General features: G+C 46.1%; 1 pseudogene across 1 annotated transcript; it reads left to right on the forward strand.

Moving 5' to 3' along the window:
- Positions 1-1,682: 1,682 nt before the first annotated feature.
- On the forward strand, positions 1,683-9,801 carry LOC147020003 (histone H2AX-like; annotated as a pseudogene). The gene is made up of 2 exons (XR_015062056.1): positions 1,683-1,852; positions 8,607-9,801. The product of XR_015062056.1 is annotated as a histone H2AX-like (transcript).
- The last annotated feature ends 361 nt before the right edge of the window (positions 9,802-10,162 follow it).

Genomic DNA, 10,162 nt, shown 5'->3' on the forward strand with positions numbered 1-10,162 from the left:
GGCCGCCAGTCGGCCATCTTTGATTAAACTATGAAACAAAATGATGTACACACCATGGATACCATCATGTGTTGTCTTTGTGTCAAGTTTGAACAAAATTGGTCCACACATGTCAGAGATATGGTTACGGACGGAGGGACGGACGAGACCAAATCCATAACCCCCCGATTCGGACTAAGTCCAACGGGCGCTCAAAACGATAAATTATCTGTTGACTCAAAAAACATCACAAGATACATTTGCAAAAGCTAGCACACAACATCTGATCCGAGTTGTATTGACAGGTGTACCTGTAATTCATTGCAGGTGAGTTTGTATTTAACATGATTACTCCCATTCTCCTCACTCAATATTTTCATTTGAGTCTTTTCACCCCAGCCTGCATGGCCACCCCAGCCTGCATGGCCACCCCAGCCTGCATGGCCACGCCAGCTTGCATCCCCACCCCAGCCTGCATGGCCACGCCAGCTTGCATCCCCACCCCAGCCTGCATGGCCATGCCAGCTTGCATGGCCACCCCAGCCTGCATGGCCACCCCAGCCTGCATGGCCACCCAGCCTGCATGGCCACGCCAGCTTGCATCCCCACCCCAGCCTGCATGGCCATGCCAGCTTGCATGGCCACCCCAGCCTGCATGGCCACGCCGGCCTGCATGGCCACCCCAGCCTGCATGGCCACGCCGGCCTGCATGGCCACCCCAGCCTGCATGGCCACGCCGGCCAGCATGGCCACCCCAGCCATTCTCTTCCCAGTGTTGTTTGTCCCTGCCTTATCCTGTTCAATGTAAGGCTCAAGCAAGAATGCAACACTTACCATTACTAGCTCACCTGGACTTTAGTCAGGTTAGGTTATGCGATCGAGCAGTGTCAGTGAGTGTCAGTCAGTAAGTCAGTCAGTCAGTCAGTCAAAAAACTTTAGTCATTATCCCTTGAACAAAACACCATTTTAATGAAACTTAGCCACGATCTTCATATCTGATGCTGAAGGTGAATAAACCGCATCAAAATCTGCGCTCATTAAAGGAGGTCGATGAGGGGGGGGGGGGGTTTGACCTTCAAAATAGGTATTTACTCTCTTCTCAGAAACTACACAAATTTCGATGAAACTTGAGCACAATCTTCATCACCCTTGATGTACTAAAGTTTGTTCACGTCATTAAAAAAAAAAATTAGGGTCTAAGCAGTTGTGAATGAAAGCTGCACCTGATCCAGGTGAGCTTCAGGACACGTGGTCCGATTTTTTGGCTTTCCTTTGACTCGGTCGGGGATCACGGGGTTCGACCCATTGACGTCCCAAACTTAGAACACATGGCTCCAACCATGACACTTACGAGGAACCTCTGAGCCTGGTTGTGGAAGTGTAGAGATGCGGAACAATGGATGGTAGTTATATTATTGGGAAACAAACATTCAAACAGCCCCAGAGTATCGACGATGGAATTACACCTGAAACAAGGATCACAAAAATGTCAAACAAATCGGAGGAACTTCAACACAACAGATGGACATTCGGCCCAACATGCCTGTGTGTACACGTCTGCCGATTCCCGGTGTTTACAGGTAGTACAGGTGTGACTGTTTAAGTCTATTTTAAACCTATCATTAATTTTTACTCACCTTTTTTCAAATCGACCACGAACTATATCTACATACCTCTGAGGTCTTCCATGTACGTTAAGGTGAGATTTTCACATCAACGAACTCATTTATAATGTACGTACGTTGGACTTTTCAAACCTCGACCAATGAGAAGCAGCGAGTGGTAATCCCACCCCTTTAAAAAGGAACACCGAGCCAAGTGTGCACAACACATCTCATTTGGGGGGTTTTCTGATCGTCTCATGCCCTCGAAGGTAGGCCAGGTGTGACTGGCTAATTCTATTTTAAACCTATTGTTAATTTTTACTCACCTTTTTTCAAATCGACCATGAAATTCCGGTTCTGGGTTTGGAGCGTCGACAGGTCTCCTTGGGGGCTCCCTGCTGACGATCTCAAAGTTAAGTTTCCGGTCATTATCTGTCCCGTTTTAACTGTTTATTTTCTCATCTACATGTTACTGTGTTCCTAGTTTGGTTTTGTTTCAAAAATCGTGCTATTTTGTGAGATTTCGTTGAACTTGTTCTTACTGGGTGCTTGAGGCCTATCCTTGAGGCCTGAGGCCTACCCATTGTTCCCCTCGGTGTACGATCGTGTTTATTTTTTCTACCCATTATTTTCAATTTCTATCTTTCCCACTTTCTTAACGTCCCCCATCCCAACGAATCACTTTCTTATCATTAAAAAAAAAACGCCACCTTTTTCCGACTATTATTCTTCTTCTTCCTCGGTTTTTATTTTTTATTTTTTTTTCCTACAACATTTCCATGACATCTGTTAACTCTCTCAAACATTAATAACAAAAACTATCTCTTATGCTCCATCTTCCTCTCACACTTGTGGTACTCTTCACTGTATCAATGCACAACTCTTCTATATAACAGACTGCTCTCAATTCGACCTTTCCTTCATACCTCGCCTAAAAAATCAAACTGTAACAGCGTTTCTTCTCTCCATTCTATGGATTCGCCTTTATTGCATCCATAAATAAATGTGTTTAAACACATAACTGACCTGAAACTTTTAAAAACCCCAGTTTGCTATGAATGTTCGCTTTCCATCAACCATTCTTTTTTTTTCAAATTCAGTGCCAACTCACCCCTCTCACTCCTCACTCTCACTCTCAAAGCAACCATCCCACTCTTCTCCCTCCAAGCCTCCATCACCTCTCAAAAACTCCCCCTCACCTTTCTCCCACCATTCATCCAACTCACTCATCCTTCCCAAAGTTGCCCCCCTTCCCATTCACAAAGCTGCCTCCTTCCACTGCCTTCTTCCTCCTCTCTTGTCCCACCCCCCCTCTTCCCCAGCACCACAGAGCCTTTTCTCCTCATTCACCTCCCTCCCCGAGCTATTCTGCAATCCCTCACACTCTTTCAACAACACTCCTTACCTCCCCCCCTCATCCCTTGTCCTACCCTCCCCTCCCCCAACCCCCCTCGTCCCTTGTCCTACCCTCCCCTCCCCCCAACCGCCTGCACCCAAAGCCTACTCCCCGACCTCTTCATTAAAAGCATGGTCCTCAAATATCCAGGGCCTTCGCTCAAACCTTTCAGATCTTTCTACACAGGTTGCCACTGACAAACGAGACATAATCTGCCAAACAAACTTTCCTTCCCCAAGACGTGTCTGACTCCCAAGTATCTCTCCCTGGTTACTCCCTCTTCTGGTTTGACAGACCTGAGCCTCGCCTGAGTGGAGGAGTTGCTCTCTTCATTAAAGACTCTATTCCTCACTCTCCATGCACTGCACTCACTCCCCCACACCCCCAGGAATACCTCTGGCTACAGATTCCCTCCACTCCCACCTCGTGTTTATATGTGTACTGTATCATCCACCTAACAGTGATGACTCCATCTACACCTCACTATCTGAAAACATGGACCATCTTCTATCTTCTCATCCAAACTCTCTTCCTCATATGTGGCAACTTCAATTGTCATCATGCCAGTTGGCGAGGTGTGGGTACCTCTCTCACCTGTCATGGGACTCAGCAAAAGCTTTCTGCGACTCATTGGGACTGACTCAATCGGTCAACTTCCCGACCCGGATCTCAACCAATGGTACTCCATCACTTCTGGATCTGATTTTGACAAATTTCCCTGACATCTGTTGCTCTTCCTTCGCTCCAATCGCTTCTTCTTACCACGTCCTTGCCAAAGTGGACATCTCTCTGGCGATTATCAGAGAACCACCTCACCGCCGTCGAGTCTGGCATTTCACTCAAGTCGACTGGCAGGGTCTCCGAGCAGCCCTCAAACTTAGGGACTGGTCTCTTATCTCTACTTTCTCCAACATCAACTCTTCCTGGGAATTCTTTCAAAGAAACTTCCTCTCCCTCATACACAGATTTATCCCTTCTCGTCTTCAGTTATCCTTCCCTTCCTCCTGCCCTTGGTTCACTGAAGCTTGTGGTGAGGCAGTTGTCCTGAAACAACTTGCCTTTGCCTCATGGAAAACAAACCCAACTGAGGGTAATCTCAGTTCCTTCCACAAAGCTCTGAACAAGTGTGTATCTATCCTCAGGAGAGCCAGAAAACAACATCCTTCTAATCTCAAGTCTGAACTCTCAAACCTCTCTCTCCCTCCTCAAAATCCTGGTGGCGTCAAATCAAATCTGTTTCTGGTGTATGTTCCACCTCCATCCCCTCCCTTGCTTCAAATGGCAGCGCTGCTGATACCACACGTGAAAAAGCTGAATGCCTTAGCTCGGTGTTTGCAGCTAAATCTTGTGTCCAAAACCCATCGCTTTCTCTACCCACCTTACCCAGTCGCACCCAACTGTCCCTGGACTCTGTGTCCTTTTCTCCTGACAAGGTGGAGAGCTTGCTTTCAAACCTCGACTCAGATTCTCGACTCGGTCCAGACGGCATCAGCCCACGTGTCCTCAAAGCCTGCTCTTCTGCTCTTGCTCACTCTCTCTCTGTTCTATTCACCCTCATTTGCTCAAGGCCATCTGCTTGGCAATCAACAAACATCACTGCCCTGCACAAAAAAGGTGCAAAAACAGATCCCTGCAACTACAGACCAATCGGCCTTCTCCCAATCATCAGCAAGGTTGTGAAATCTATCATCGCTTCAGACATCAAATCCTCCCTCTTCTCCAATGGCTTGGTTTCAGACCAGGTCACTCTACCCTGGATATGCTGCTTCTGCTCTCCCAACAATGGATGGAGGCCCTCATCAATGCCAGACAGGAAATCCGAGCCGTATCCCTGGATATATCACGTGCTTTTTGACAGTCTGGCACCCTGCCCTGCTCACCAAACTCTCTTCCCATGGTATCCAAGTCCATCTCCACTCATGGCTCGCAGACTTCCTCTCCTGTCGCAGTCAACGTGTGGCCCAAATGGAGTTTTCATCCCCCCTTCCTGTCAAGGCTGGAGTTCCTCAAGGTAGCATTCTTTTTCTTGTTTTCATCAATGATCTCTTTGACTCTCTGGAAAATCCTCTATCTCTTTGCTGATGACTCCACCCTCTGCTGTACCATCGGTCATCCCTCAGACCAGCAAGCAGCAGCTTCTTAGCTCACTGCAGATCTGGATAAAATCAGAAACTGGTCCAACACGTGGAACATATCTCACACTCTCACTGTCTCAAAGGACCATTTAGAACCCCCCCCATCCACTTTCTCAACACTCCTCTAGAAGAAGTCCTTTCTTCCAAGCTTCTGGGTCTCACTATCTTCCATGACCTTTCCTGGGAAAGCCCCAATTCAAAGCCAGTCGCCGACTGGGAATCCTCCGTTGTGCAAGGTCCTTCCTCGGCCCACCTGAGCTCCTGACCACTTACAAAGCTTTTGTCCGCAGCTTGATGGAGTACTGCTCTCCCCTCTGGGCTGCTGCTCCTGCCTCCCACCTTTCTCGGCATCACGCTGTAGAAACCAAGGCATTTAGGATCATTGGCATCTTCCACAAATGAGGCTGAGTCTTTGGGCCTCTCACTCAATCACAGCAGGTTGGTCAGTTTTTCTGTCTTCTACCGTGTCCTCTCCAGCCTCGCGCCCCCCCCTGCTCTCTCTCTGTGATTTGTCCCCACCACATTTCCACAGGGCGCTTAAGGTCCACCAACAAATCCCCTTCTGGTAAAAAAAAAAATACCAAAATCACGAATCACTGCTCACCTTCACTCTTTCCTTCCTCTTTTTTTTTTCCCGCCTTTGGAATAAACTTCCTCACTCTATTCTTTCCCATTCTTCCCTCCAGGCTTTCAAAACAGCTGTTCACCACCACCTCTTATCCCCCATCCAAATCCTCTATCTTTTCTACCCCTGATAATCCTCCCAAGCCCACTTCCTTCAAATTCCCTGCTTTACTTCCTGAAAGTCCCTGTAATGTCCATCTTCCCATCCCCATGTTCCCCGTCCCATCCCTCTCCCTTCCACAGATCTCCAAATGTCTCTGTTCCCCACTATTTTGTCCTTCCCACTCCCTCCCCTCCTGTCTCATGCCCCCCCTTGATGTGCGTTATGTGTTGGCTCTCATACAAGCCTCAACAAGGTATACAAAAAAAAACTATCTGCATACCTCTGAGGTCTCCCATGTACGTTAAGGTGAGATTTTCACATCACCGAACTCGTTTATAATGTACGTACGTTGGACTTTTCAAACCTCGACCAATGAGAAGCAGCGAGTAGTGATCCCACCCCTTTAAAAGGTAACACCGCGCCAGATGTGCAGACGCACCTCATTTGGGGGGTTTGCTAAACTACCCGTGTCCTCGCAGATTGGCCAGGTCTGGCTGTTGGTGGGGTTTCTGGTTCTCTTCCCTCTCGGTTAAAAATGGGTTTGCTGTCATATTTGGTGCTGGTGTTGTTGCTCTTTGCTCATGTATTTGTCGAACACTTGACAACGAAGGTCTTTCTCTATAAATGGCTGTTCCTGTGTGCTTAATCCCTGGAGGTGAGCAGAGGAGCACACCATGATTTGTGGTGTTTAATGTTTCGAGACCAAGCATTGCATGATGTATTTTATCCCCCATTTTGAATTGCATGCCATGTTGTTGGTTTTTTTTATTTTTATTTTTTTTCGTGATCAGTTACAAAATGGCCGACGGGCAGCCATTTCGTTGCTTAAACGTGTCCACAACCATCGTGTCATTTTGTCTACAACGTTTACACGTGTGTGAATCCTTTAGTCGTCTCCGAAGGTCGACAGATTATTTTCACCTCTGTTTGTCAAAAATTTGCCAACCACTCCAGTGTGGGCAGTAAATCGAGGTTTTCAATGGATGATGTTGATTGAGGTACGATGGGTTAACACCTGAAATGCAAAGTTTATTATTATTTTTTTTTTCCAATGGAAATTGGTATCCTTTGATCAATCTTTTGTTTTAAACCATTGTTCTACCTGTCGGCTCGTGTCAATCTGCATGAGCAAAGTTTTTCAGCCATTTGGATGGCGAAGAATAAACATTTATTGTAAGATTGTATTTGTAAACATTTATCGTGGAATAAGATTTACAGACTTGTGCGATCAAATGGGAGTTGAACAAAATTGATCTTGATCGGTTGTGTTTTGTGGGTGGATATAGGGCTGGATTTAGACATGTGGTGGCCACTGGGCAGCCTTCAGTAGTAGAGGCCCACCCCACCTTAGAATACTAAAAAAGGAATAAATGGGTGGTGAATGGTTCGGGTTTTAGGTAGTTTCACTCGGAGGGTGTTTCTAGTTGACCGTGTGCATCTTGCGGATACCTCGAGGGGCGGTGGTGGGGTGGGACGAAGCACGAAGCATGCATCATTTGCAAGACCATAAATGAGGCTGAAGACCAAGACCACGATGAAGTGATCGGCCCATAGACTCGGCTTTATTGTGAGATTCCAATGATATTGAAAGCCTTTGTTTCCATGGTGTCAAGATGTGAATAAGGGGAGAGCAGTACTCAAGGTGTGGATGAAAGCCTTGTCAGAAGATAGGATCCCGGTTGTGCCAAAGAAGGACTTTGCATGACTGAGGATGCTCAGTCTGTGTCTGTCTTTTGGAGGTCAATTTTGAAATGTGGTGTTGCCCAAGAGTGATCATTGCTGAGAGTGAGACAGAGTTTGATTGACCGAGCCTTTTTGAGAGGGTTGTTGAGAAAGTCTATTTAGAATAATTTCCATCATCGATACAAACACAATAAAATAATGTTTAATACTCCTTTAATTCGAACTTGGTAGAGTGGATAGCTCTGCAAAGTTGATTTATTTTTTGTATTCCACTGGTTGGCTGGATCTGGATTCAGACCTGAACTAAAATTTAATCTGCTTGTTGTCATCTATCCAACTCGTCCACTTTTTTTTTTTTTTTTGTTCGAATCCGTCCAACTTTGAGACCTTTTTTAGCCATATCGCTCTATGGTGAAAAATATTCTTTGATCCGGATCTTCACCAAAATCAAATTGATTCTTCTGTGTTGCATACCCAACCCGCCCATTCATTTTTGTCTGAATCTGTCCAACTTTGAGATTTTGTTCAGACGGACATGGGTGAAAACGTAACCATAAGTTATCTTGAGTATCCGTCTTTGGTGGATGGAGGTAATAATCGTAACATAGAAGCCAAAGCTTGTATTGATGTGCTGATAGACTGATTATAAACGACAAATTAGATTAAAACTATTGAATGGCAAGAAATTAGGAAAAGATGGTTAGTCATGTGAATAACAAGAATAAAAATAAGGTGAAAACTCAGTCTCCAGGGTGGCCATAAAGTCTAGAAACATAGATAATGTTAGCCTGTCATTAGGACATATTCAAACTAACGTGTTTAGGTGATACTGATGAGGACACTATGGCCGGTCATATCGACGGATAGCAGAGCAGAAGGCGCAGGTTTATTCAGTGAAAATCTGAGGCCACGCATCACGGATGCATGTGCAGGGATTGATGCAAATGCTGCACTAATGCACTGCGTTCATTGCAATTTGTACAGTGCATTGAGCATGTCATTGAACATATCATGCATTGTAATGTAATGTCAATAAAACCATTTATAATGTATGTTTGCCTATTCTGCTTCCGCCGATACAGCTTGCAGCGCACGTGGTCTCTGCTTCTCTTGTCTCATTCCTGGTCTTGTCGGTGGGGGTTTTGAGGCCTACGTTGCTTGGTGAACATGCCGAGCCGCAGAAAGACCGGAGGGAAGATCTGTGCTAAGGTGAGGTCACGGTCGTCCCGTGCCGGACTGCAGTTCCCCCGTTGCAAGCATTCAGCGACTCGTGTGCAACGGTAACTACGCGGACCGGATCAGCGCCAGAGCTCCTGTGTTATTGGCGGCCGTGCTCGAGTACGTGTCCGCCGAGATCTTTGCGCTTGCTGGCAAAGTCGCCCAGAATGAAAAGAAGATTCACACATCACGCCGCGCCACCTCCAGCTCGCCATTCGTAACTACGAGGAGCAGAAAAAGCTGCTCAATGGAGTGACCATCACCCAGGGTGGCGTACTGCTGCCAAAGAGATCTGGACACGGACCGGCGGCGACCCACTTTTCCGAAAAGAAGGATTCCCAGTCTCAGGAGTACTGATGGTGACACGGGCTTAAACGGGCCCCCCTCTCTCTCTCCGGGCCCCCCTCTCTCCGGGCCCTGCACGAGCTCTGTCATGTTCCTTTAACCGATGTACGTCTCGTGTGCCAACAGGTGATGGCACGAGCTGCTCGTTTTTTGTAATTGCTCATCATGATGGGGTGCCATTGATGGTTGTTGTTGGTGGATTATTTTTGTTTTTTATTCCTCTTTTCTCCCTCCATTTGTTCTCTGAGATATTAAAGTTGTTGATTCTGAAGTTTTGTTTTTGGTATTTTATTTCTTTTCACCGTTTGCTATCAATTTACAAACTTGGTTTGGGATTATTTCCATTGTAGTATTGAATCATCGTCGATTTTGAGGATGTAGAAAATTACGATTCACAAAGTAACCACTAATACAGGATCTGAGTCTCAAGGTTGTCTCTGCACTAAGGTGAATAATGGGGGAACACAGCTGAACACTTGTGTGCACCTGGTGGAAAAGGAATGTAATTTTGATGCAAGAGGCCATTTGGCCCATCATGCCTGTGCTCCATTAATTAATTATTTGGTTAAACTCTGAGGGAACGGCTCAGTGCACACATCACCTGCTTGTATTTAAAAATTAAACATTTGTGGGCTCTCACATTGCAATGTAATCGCTACACAAAGCGAACGATGGTTATTGTTTCCAGTCCAAAGATACCCGATACAATAATGGGATTGCTCTTCCATTTTTAAAGTAATCCCTTTAATAGCAGTTCACTGGATGTTTTCATCTGATTTAATCTTTGATCACAGACTTCTTCCAGCGAGATGCCATCTTTCCAACAGAATAGCCCAGTCTGACTTTGTGATTTTTTTTTTTTTTATGGTACTTCCACCGTTTTGGCATCACGTTCATCTTGAAATTGTTTTTGATAATCTTGGCCTGACTCGTCGGATGCACCAACCTGCCAGGAGATTCCTGACCTCATTGGAAAACGTCCTGGTGCTTTGCAGGTCGGTCGGCATAGTACGTATGAGAAGCGAGGCCAACTTTGCAAGCAATCACTTGTAGACTTGAAGACCCTCCAGCACCT

This window comes from Eptatretus burgeri, chromosome 9 (genome assembly GCF_056783735.1).
Source record: "Eptatretus burgeri isolate ZD-2024b chromosome 9, Ebu_testis_v1, whole genome shotgun sequence".
NCBI lineage: Eukaryota > Metazoa > Chordata > Myxini > Myxiniformes > Myxinidae > Eptatretus > Eptatretus burgeri.